Source organism: Nycticebus coucang, chromosome 16, assembly GCF_027406575.1.
Source record: "Nycticebus coucang isolate mNycCou1 chromosome 16, mNycCou1.pri, whole genome shotgun sequence".
In the NCBI taxonomy this organism is placed as follows: Eukaryota; Metazoa; Chordata; class Mammalia; order Primates; family Lorisidae; genus Nycticebus; species Nycticebus coucang.
Genome location: NC_069795.1, coordinates 27553296 through 27564424, shown reverse-complemented (window position 1 = coordinate 27564424; position 11129 = coordinate 27553296). Strand labels below are relative to the sequence as shown.

General features: G+C 35.0%; 1 non-coding gene across 1 annotated transcript; it reads right to left on the bottom strand.

Moving 5' to 3' along the window:
• Window positions 1-3833: 3833 nt before the first annotated feature.
• Window positions 3834-3914, bottom strand: LOC128568270 (small nucleolar RNA SNORD74). Its single transcript, XR_008375086.1, has one exon. It is a non-coding gene; the product is annotated as a small nucleolar RNA SNORD74 (small nucleolar RNA).
• Window positions 3915-11129: the final 7215 nt, after the last annotated feature.

Genomic DNA, 11129 nt, shown 5'->3' with positions numbered 1-11129 from the left:
TAGGAGAAGCTAGACCAATATTGTAAAGCTTGATTTGACCTTGTGATAAGTCATGGCCCTGTAACACTGAAACTTGTGGCAGAATGAGTGAAGGCAGGGGATGAAACTGATGTGGGGTCACTGGCGTGGATATCCCCGTGTTCAGGAGCACAGATCACAGTGTCGTGCTGGAAAAACCGTGGTTGGAGGAAGTAGAGAGAAAAATTTAGATAAAATAACAAGGGAAACGAGGAACTCTCAACATTATTAACATTTTTACAATGACTGGAAATCAGTCCTCTGTATCTAGAGTCATCATTAAGGGAATAGTGATAAGCTCTCACAAGATATATCTCTGTGTCTTAATATACTAGAGTATGTTGTTTACCAAATGCGTAGACTGAAAGTATGACATTTTTAAATTCAAGGTATGTACCTAATTCTGTACTAAATTACTTGTTTCCTTCCGTAGGTGCTTAAAAATCAGAAAATCCAGATACAGAGACTAGAATTTTGCACATGTGTTGAGCTGTTCAAATTGCTTCAAACTTTTATGGTTCATTAATTAAATAATCAGTGGAGGAATGTAGACAAATGCCATTAATTATGATAGGTTTTGTTCCTTGCATTTTAGAGTGGTTTTATTTCCATGAAATTAACTGTTGTACTTAGGCTAATTGCCAGTAATTGGTGACAAAATCACTTCATTGTTTTTCTATAGCATGATACTAATTAGGATCTTTGCAATACTGGCCCAGCACTGTTGTGTGTTTCACTGTGTTAACTCAGTGGTAGATAACATCAAAAAGCAACTTTTCTCAAGAGATCTATGAGATAATTTTTTTCTACTAATAATTAAACAAGTCTTTGAAACAGCTTGTCAAAAATTAATTTGAAAACATTCAAATCGAAGGAAGTTTTTGTTATAGGTTTAGTTGCTTTGAATACCAACTGATATTCCTGATTTGAATGGAATCCTATTGTCATCATCCTTAAAATTTCGCAATTACAAATTTCAACTGCTTGGCCACATGCATTTTCATTATTCTGTTTGTGTAGGCAACTTTGAAATTAGCATTGCTAAAAGCGCCTTTGTGAGGTATCACAGAGCTTAAGGGGATTGTCTTTCTTTTCACACCTGATAGTTAAATTTATTCTCAAAAAAATATTGTGTATTCTTGTTTTCTGTTTTCTTCCTCCACTTTTCTGTTGCTTTGCCATATGAGAATGCCTTTCCAAGAATTGTATTTATATGGAAAATATATACAAACACTTGAGATTATAAAGGTTTAGTCTGATGCATTTTTTCAACATAAAAGAGCGTGTCTCGTGTAGGTAACAGGTTATAAAGAGATAACGTAAGAGAGTACACTAGTTTTGGAAGTGAGATTTAATGCCAATGGGAGAAAATATTACAACATTACACATCCCACTACAACAACCACAGCCAAAACTGTGATTTGCTCATTTTGTTCCTTAAAACATTCTTCTCCATTGATTCCCCTGTGATTTTTATGAATTCATAAATATACAAGTTTTCTACTACTTTGAGGGATCACCTTGTTGTTTGCTTCCTTATTCTTACTTTTACCAATCAGGTACTATTTTGGAGTTTATAACCCGCTCTGTTTTAAATAGATCCATAAGGTACAACTCAAGAGTTGAAGGTCTCACAGTCATCCTGAAAAAATGTTTGAATGAAGCAAATAGAAAAATAATTTTGATTAGAAGGTGAATATTCATTTGAGCAGGGAGAGAAGAAATGGAACTTTGAAAATGAAAGTGTTCATCGTTAGCAGGACACATGTGCACCAAATCTGAAATTAGAGAAAACTCACAAAATATGTATCTTGGCATTGTTTGAACTTTCTAAAGCTGTCAAGCCCATTTTCTTGATTTTTTTTTTCCTGTTAAAGAAAAACTTCAAATGAAAAGCTTTGCCTTCTGTACAAAGTTGAAATGTTCTATTATTGCAGAATCGTTTTACACTGTACAAAGCCAGAGCAATTAAATAGTGGGGGGTGGGGGGGAGGGCACAAAACTGAGACTTTTTCTGTCATTTTAGATGCCCATAGCAAAGCAAAAATAAGTATAAAACTCTATGGTTGTGTCCTTGAAGAAAAAGAATCTTTTCATTACAGCAGTTATTTGAATACCCATTCAGACTCTTTTGTAACATGTTGTAATAAGTGCACTTCTCCTAAATGAGGAATACTCTTCAGGGGACAAAACTCAAACACAGGCTATGTTTAGATGCTGTATTTCAATAGCTCACCCCACAGGATTAAACAAAGATAATTTTTTTTTCTTTTTTTGTGTGCTCCAGATGGAAAGTAAATTCTCCAAAGTAAAATTCAGTTTGTTCCTTTTTCACCTTTTTGATGGATAACCAACATGTTTTCTTGCTTTTGTTTTTTTTGTCAGTTTCCAACATACACAAAGTGAAAACTAAACAAACGTGAAACTGACTTCAAGTTGTAAGAGATAAAGTATTATGAAAGTTCCTTAGAGAAGATAATTTTTCTCTTTTATTCATCCTGCCATATCATAGACTGTGGAGAATTCCATAAGATAGAGTTTTTTCTCTTTTTGAGTATTCTAACTGTTCCAGGAAAATACAGGAAAGAAAGTAGGACTCTGTTAGTGCTACTGGCCCCATCCGTGGGCATCTAGATCCTAAAAGAAAAGAAATGATAAATCCAGTTTGCGTCGCACATAATTATAATCGACAGCCATATAGATGCTGCTGGGCTAGCAGGAGTAGCATCAGGATGTAAGACTGCGTTGGCCCCAGAAGTCTTTTATAATTGTAATCAGTTTTTTCATCAGTCCACACTGTGCCCGTACCTCTCTAATTAGCCATAGTCTCATTTGAAAAACTAAGAGCAACCCACATGCAATAAAATCAACAACCACCACCCCTCAGCATTGCCTGTGCTTCTCCTGTGAAGACACGGCACTGAGCAGTGGCATCCAGCTCCCGGGCTCTGACCCACATGTCAGACTTGGAGTTAATCAACTTCCCCAGTGGGAGGCTGACACGCATTTGGAAGACCAGAGCCCACTCCAGGGCTACCAAACTCTGGTGTTTATATTTTCATGGTTGTTGTTTTTTCTCAGTGATGTGCTCATCCATAGCAGAAATCGCCTCACTCTTTCACTACTAAGTAGACTATCAACTGAACCAAACAGCAATTTTTAACAAAATAAAAAATGATTAGTGGTAGAACATATTTATTCCACGCTGATTTTAGCTTACATTGCAGGCGTGAGTTCTACATTCTGTGAAACTTGTCATTTCCCAGAGGTTGAGTCCTAGCAGCACTTGGGAAAATGAGCAATGACTATATTAAAAAGCATAAGGCCCAATAAAGCAATGTGATAAGCCTTGAGGTGCTTTTACTTATTTTAGAAGGCACTCACAATTGTTTATGTCTTGCCATAGAGGCAAGCATATAGAAAGACTCAGGTTACTTTTCTGATTATGTGACCTTTTCTGTGCCCTTGACTCATCAGTGGGCAATATCACAAAATGTAACCTGGGACAAATTTACATGACATCAAATACAGGCCTCGGCACGTGAAAGGTGGATGAAACAGGTTCATTACTACAGGCCGTGTGGCTTACCTGGGCAAGCAGCCATCACCCCTTGCTTCAGGTGAGCAATGGCTTCAGGTGGAACCAAATTGTTTATGGTTTTCCCTTGTATCACAGGATTATTATTTTCATTCACCAATAATGATTGAATCCAAAACTTACTCGCTCTAGAATATAGGAATAACCTGTGACTAATGATTGTTTTGCAAATTACCTAGCCATCTACCAGCTATGAAAAATAATGTGCTCTTAGTATTTTTTTCCATCAAAGCTGTTGGCATTCATCAGCACTCTCAGATGGTCTTACCAAACATAGGCTTCATTAGAGGCCGTTCTCTTATTTTTAATAGCAGGAATAAACTACTTACGATTTCATCGCCAAGTATGAAATTCAAAAATTTCAAGCTCTAATTCATACTTTAGATATTACTTCTGTATCTTTCCTAAAGAATTAGACATTTCCATTTTGGCATACCATTCGATGCATCATTTAATTTTCCATAATGTATCTACAATTTAAAAAGAAGTAGGCAGTAACACATGGTATCATCATGTGTTATTGCTTAATGATCATCATGCGTTATTGCTTAATAAAAGACTAAGATCATGTAAAGTTCCCTGCAAGAACATACTTTTCCATGAAGGGTTATGCGGCAATGCAAAGAAGCTATGTGAACATAGAGCGGTCAATTATAATTAAATTTAAAAGTAATATACAAGGAAGAAAACTACATGCAAAGCTTATTTTTATCTTTATTTATAATACAGCCTTTTGTTCCAGGGATAACGTCTAACAAGCTCAAGATGTGGAATATTAAATTAATTGTTGCACCATCTAGTTGAATAGTATGAGCACATTGTAAACTGTCAAAGATATTAAACCACCACGTGATTTTGGTTAACACACTCCTAGCGAGTACAGGCAATTCTTAACCTTCTTGATTTTACATCACAGTTTTGCTCTCTGGTTTACTTCTTCCTGTGATCAATACCCAGGCAAAGCCAGTGCTCTTCAGGAGAACCTTGAGATTATAACAATGTCAGACTTTGCTTTTAGCAGAGTGATGAGGTTATCAATAATGCATTGGAGATCTCAGGAACCTTGAACATACACACATCTCAGCTGCCCTGCATTTATCGTAGGCCTTACAGGTTTGAGCTGAGTTGTCAACCACAACTGTCTTTGAGCCAGCCAACATTCAGTCTCAAGAAATCTTGGGGGCATAGGGAGAGCTGTTGAGATTTGCATTTGAGGAGGTTGTTTGAGAGTGAGAATACATTTATAAAATTGCTTTTATAAAGAAGCCTATCCAATATTCCTTTAATGATGTTTTTGTCTCCCCAGTTCCTGTCTAATGTTTCTAAGTTTTGTTGTTTCTCTGACAAGTTTATTCATATCCTAACAGCTCAGCTGGCAGCAGGGTTTGTGCTCTGCACTTGGGCTTTCTGGTCACGGCAGTGGCTGAGAGAAATGGAGAGGGGGAATAAGTGAGTGTGGAAATGCAAAGCTGTCTCTTGTTACATTTTATCGATCTCATTCTGGTGTCATTCAATTAAGACAGAAATGTGATGGATAGTCTCTGCACAGATTCCTGCCTTGCTCTCCATCCATTTCAGATAAAGCTTTTGTGCTTTATTTTGGGGAAGGGGTGGGAAAAGGGCATGGGCAAGTGGGCAAAATCAAAGATGCTATGTGATCTGAATTACAAATCAATGTTTCTCTAAGGATGCTCCAAAATGTCAGACATGCCCTGTTTATATTTTCACATTCACATGGTACTTCTGTTGATGTATGAGCTGGGTTGCTAGAATTAAAGATAGGGTTAATTATTGTTGATTTATTTTCAAAGACCTATGAGCTAACATCATCCTGCTACCACCCAAGATGATTAAAAATTAGCCACATGGAAAAAAGATTGAGTCAAATTCATGCCATTTTTGAAGTTTGTGAAAATGAGAAATTCTCTTCTCATTTTTTTTTTTTTATGGGACTATGATTCTAGGTTAACCTCTTTGTAGATAGACTTTAAAGATGGTAACATGAAAATAATAGGTAAAGTGGGTTTTCTTTGGTTTATATATAAATAATTATGGCCTGTGCTATTGAAAATAACTCATGTTATTATGAGTAAAATATTGGAATTTAGGACTATGTAAATTCTAATCCTTACTCTTTATGGTATTTTTTTTCTTAAGTATATATTTTTTCCTGATGCTAGAGTTATACAGGGGATGAGAAGAATGCATGGATTTGAGAAGTTATAGATCTATCAATTCATGTAAATCAAGTGCTTTTTTAAAAGACATTAAAATAATTATTGCAAACAGATACTATAAAAGCAGGTTATGGCTAAGCAAACTCTATTGATTTCTCTCAAAGCAATGTCTGATTCAAACTGAGCATGCACAATTTTCAAATCAAGGTACGGATTCTGATAATTAATCCATAATATTATGAAGGGCAGTATGGAATAAAAATAAAAGCAGTCGTTTTAATATAAGAACAATATGTTAATTCCACACTGTCCTAGGTACTTGATATGTGACCTTGAAAAAGATACATGCATCCTCTAGCTAAACCTTAATTTCATTATTTGAAAAATAATAAACAGAATTATTGTGAGAATTATGAGACCAAAGTATAGGAGTGCCCATTCCATGCTTTTTCTATGTTCTTGGCGTACAAGAGGCATTAAATACATTTATTTCTATCCTGAATTCCTCTTTATGGCTTTGACACTAAATAATTTGGTCCTATGATAAGCTTGTCCAGTCATTTGGGAAAGGAATGTAAGCAAAGAAAAATAATACACTTGGACCCAACCACTGTGAGTCTAAAATTTTCCAGATCTGAATTCACAGAAGCTAATTTACGAGTCTGTGTGACATTTTACTGAAGAAATTTCCAATTGTTCACTAAAAAATTTATCCTAAAAGTGTACTTATGGAAGAAATTCTGTGTATTATGTCTTCATCCAATTTTTTAAAGATGTTTTAATTATGTTTTTAAATATCCTAAAGTTAAAGAGCAGCAACTGGCCAAAGAAATTATTTACCAATTTTCCAAAGATTAAAGTTCACATAGAGATGATTTATATAGGAATCTAATTGATAGTATACATCTAACCCATTTAATAAGTTGAAAAGAATAAAAATCTTGTATTGCTAACACATGCATAGCCCTATAAACACTGTTGAAAGTTAAAGTTACATATGTGAGGTAGAATAGGGCTCTCTTATTTTTTTTTCCTTCTGAGGCCATATGGTTTTAAACAGACTGTTTAAAGAAAACCATCTTCATGAGTTAAGGCTTACCTCAAATATATATCAAGGTATAGTTGACATCTACTTAAGAAAAATACATCCATTAGGTAGTAAGCAAAGATTTCTCTACATGATCAAAATGTAATACATAATTTCTGACAGAGGGTTTATACTAAATTTTGCACATGATTTTTTCCAATTATCTACTTTGTGTGTGCTAATACTGCTTAAAAAATTAGCATGTAATTATGATTTACAGAATTTACAGAAACAGAGACTGTAGATTAGGAATTTACCTTAAACATTATAACTCCCAGTGTTCAATTCTAAGAGAACACAGTTCCTAATATTTGTGGCAATATTCCCTCCTCTTAAAATCTTACACAAATGTTTTCATGGCAATGTACAGGATACTTAAACACCAGTTCTCAATAGTATATGTTCTTCTTTTTAAAAAGTTTTGCTGGCTGGTCACAGTGGCTCACACCTCTAATTCTAGCACACTTGGATGCTGAGGCAGGTGGATCACCCGAGGTGACGAGTTCAAGACCAGCCTGAACAATCGTAAGACCCCTGTCTCTACTAAAAATAGAAAAAACTATCTGGGGGCATTGTGGCAGGCACCTGTAGTCCCAGCTACTCAGGAGGCTGAAACGAAAGAAGAGGATTGCTTGAGCCCAAGAGTTTGAGGCTGCTGTGAGCTAAGATGATGTCTTAGCATACTACCCAGGTGGATAGCATGAGACTCTGTCCAAGAAAAAAAAAAATTGCTGCCTTTAGCTGATATCAAACTTTTTCATTGTTGTTGTTTGTTTACATCCCATCTCTTCATAGGCCCTTCTAATTAGAATGTACACACTGCAAAGTAAAAAACAATTGCGTGTAATGAAAAATGTCTCAGTAATTGCGCTAAAGATACTACGTGTCCTTAGGGGAAGACAGTTGCCACGTTCTTCTCCATTCTTATTTTCTGTTCGTGGAGATTTAAGGAAGGATGCCATCCTAGTCCCTAGCAGTTCCTTTTCTTCAACATTTAAAATTTCACTCTACGTATATTATTGAACTAACATGATGTTCTAGTCTAGACATTCTATTGCAGGCGGCATATGAACAATTTCAAATTAATCATCTATAGGGTGTCCATAAAGTTCATGTGGAGTTTAAAATAGCCAACTAGTATCTTATATAAGCAAAATTTAGTATCTTATATAAGCAATCTTTTTTAGATTTCAGATTAACATGAGGGTACCAGTGATTAGATTACATTGTTTACATTCGTTAGGTAAAGTTCATGTTGTAGTTGAGCCCCTGACCCAGGGGGTTGTGCTGTACACACACACAACCACTGTGACCGCTAGGCGAGAGTTTACCCATCCCTCTCCCTCCTGCCCTCATTATTTGCATCTGTCTTTAGGTTTGCAGGATTCCAGTTAGTTTATACCTCCCTCAGTCTCGTTGTCTCTGTCTTCCCTTTGATTCTTAAAAAAGTGATAGCTTTTTTGCATGGCTTTCTGGCCATAACAACATGATTTGAAATGCTCTTTCAGTAATCCACTACCGCATATGTCAAATACATTGTCCTTTTGAAACTTCAACGTCTTTCTTCATATTATTTGTGTTAAAGTTTCATCCTAAGACAACTTCACTTTGACATTCTTCACCTGAGACTGTGATTCCATGAAATCCATTCTTTATTTTGGCTCATTCTGTCTCCCTCTTTCTTTCTCTATTTTTTCCACTTTATTCATCTTTTCCTTTCTAACTGTGTCGTCAACTTTTTGGTAAACATAACAGTGAAGTTTTAGATGTAACATGAGCCCTATTGTTCATACACTTCATCTCTATGTTTTTTACAGATGAGGATTCTGGGACCCATAAGAGCTATAAATGCTTTAATAACAGAGAAAGTTTAGGCAATGCCCTTGTCCTTGAAAAATCTAGATGCCTTTCTGGGGGTCAGTCTGTCATCTTGTCTTTGAGTTTGCAAGGCAGAATTCCTTGTCTTATCCCTCATTCTGTCCATAGTGCCTGGCACTCTGGAATAGGTCAATATGAATTTGTTGAAATAGTTAGAAAAGTTTATGTCATATGTGTTATTAACACAGATGAGCTAAATTTCATCTTCCTAAAGCCAGATGTACTATTTGATGTTTTCTTCTTGGCATGGAGAGAAAACTGAAGGTTTTACAGCTATGTTCCTGGTAGTTTTCTCTTCACTGAGTTTCTGTTGACCCATTGGAAAAAACTGAGACCTTGTATTTCTATTTCTCCTTAGACCATTTCTAGATGAATAATAATAGCAGCAATATTCTCATTATTTTTATATCTGAAGAAGATGCATCCAAGGTCATTTATTAAGGTATTTTTTTTAGAATATCTGGGGATCTTTACACATTAAGCTATTTTTGTAATGAAAGTTTGAGCAACACTTTGCTAAGAATGTAGATATACTCCACAAATCACATGTTTAAAAAGACACTGAAGATGAAAGCTAGAAATTCTCTATGTTGACCAGCCGTCTCACTCTATTCTCACCAAAGTCTTTTATCTTTTCTTTCATCAAAATTTGATTTATTTCTTATGAGTTTTTTTGTGTTTTGTTTCCAGTCATTAATGAGTATACTATCAACTATTGTGTGTCCACTTGAATTACCTAGTTGAATATTGAACCAATTTTTCTCTGACTACCTCGCACAGCAAATATAAAAGACTGACTTGTAACTGAATCAAAAGTGTGGGAAAGGAAAGTGTAATTATCTGGATAAGCTGTTCAATGAGAATAGATATAAAACAGATGAGGGCATGCTGCTTTCAAAGGTGACTTGAGAAAAAAATTTTTGATGTGTCTACTGAAACTAAAGATGTCGTAAAATTTAGGCATCTCTGTAGATAACCTATCATGTTAAGTTGTTTCTTTCTTTCTTTTCTGTTCTTTCTTTTTTTCATTCATGCAGGTTCCTAAAGAGGAAAGTTCATTGTGTTAGGCTGAGCTACAAAAAGGATCTGCACCTGAGCTGGGTCTAGGTGTTTCAGATATCTGTTGTACTTGGTCAGAGAGCTTATTTGTTCATTGTACCAAAGGATGATAACTCCTTAAGGATTTAACTCTTACAAATTCAAGTTTGCAGGAGACTTGCCTACACAGAAAAGAAAACTACCATGGATACATGAAAATATGTACTTGTTACCTTGTCAAAAGATTTTCTCCCCAGTAGAATAGATAATATTAAAAAATCATATTATCGTTTGCATTGTTTTTACAGGTTATAAAATAAAAATAAATAGTATTATTCATCTTAGTAACTGTCACTATATAATTTTCATTTGAACTTAATGATCATTTGAGAAGGAGTCCTCAACTTGGATGGTTATTCCCTTCTTTTTTAGTATTCATGCAGATCACCACATGTTACAGGTAAAATAAGTCATGAGAATGTTTGTTTTAGTTCCAAACAAATAAAAATAATTAAACAAAATAAAGTTCTAAAAGAAAAAAGCTAAAATATGTCACTACCAGGCACAGATATACATTCTTTTCTTCTTGTCTATTTGTCCTTTTTAATTTTAGCAAGTAGCAATTTACTTAGCAAAGTATCAAATGCAAAATAAAAGTACAGTAGAATACCTATAATACTGCTTCCAGATGTCACAAATATATGAATAGCCCCTGAACAACTACAATTTTATATGTTTTTTGAATTGTGGAAGATTGACTTTCTGATTTTTTTTTTAATCAGCAAAAACTATTCAAAGGTATCTTATATGAATATTAGACTCAGTACACAGTGATATGAACACACAAAGGTATCATTTATTACTTTAAGTTGCTTGCAATACTTCTGGGTAGAAAGGCTCTGGAGGAAAAAAAAAAAAAAAAGATAGAAAAAGGTAAACCAAGAATTGTAAGTCAGTTCTGAGTGCTAAAGAAGTGATACGAATGATATCTTCTTTAGAGATTCAAAAGAGATTTGTGCTTTTATGTATGTAACCTGAAGCAATCAGAGAGGGCTTTTTGGAAGAAATGTGATTTGAGAATGGTGTTAGAAGAGAGTTCAAGAGAGAAAATCCACTAACACCAACAGCAAAAATCCCAGAGTACTCTGAATTTTTGCTCTCAACCTCAAGCCTGTAAAGTACCACTCATTATAGATGGAGGAAATAGACCCATTAAAGATTGAATTGGAACATCACAGGGAAGCTCTAGAACAAAAAGAATATTAACATTCTTTGCGCAAGTTTTCTTTCATAGACCCTAAGCACTGGTTTGATGTTTCAAATGAAAGTATCC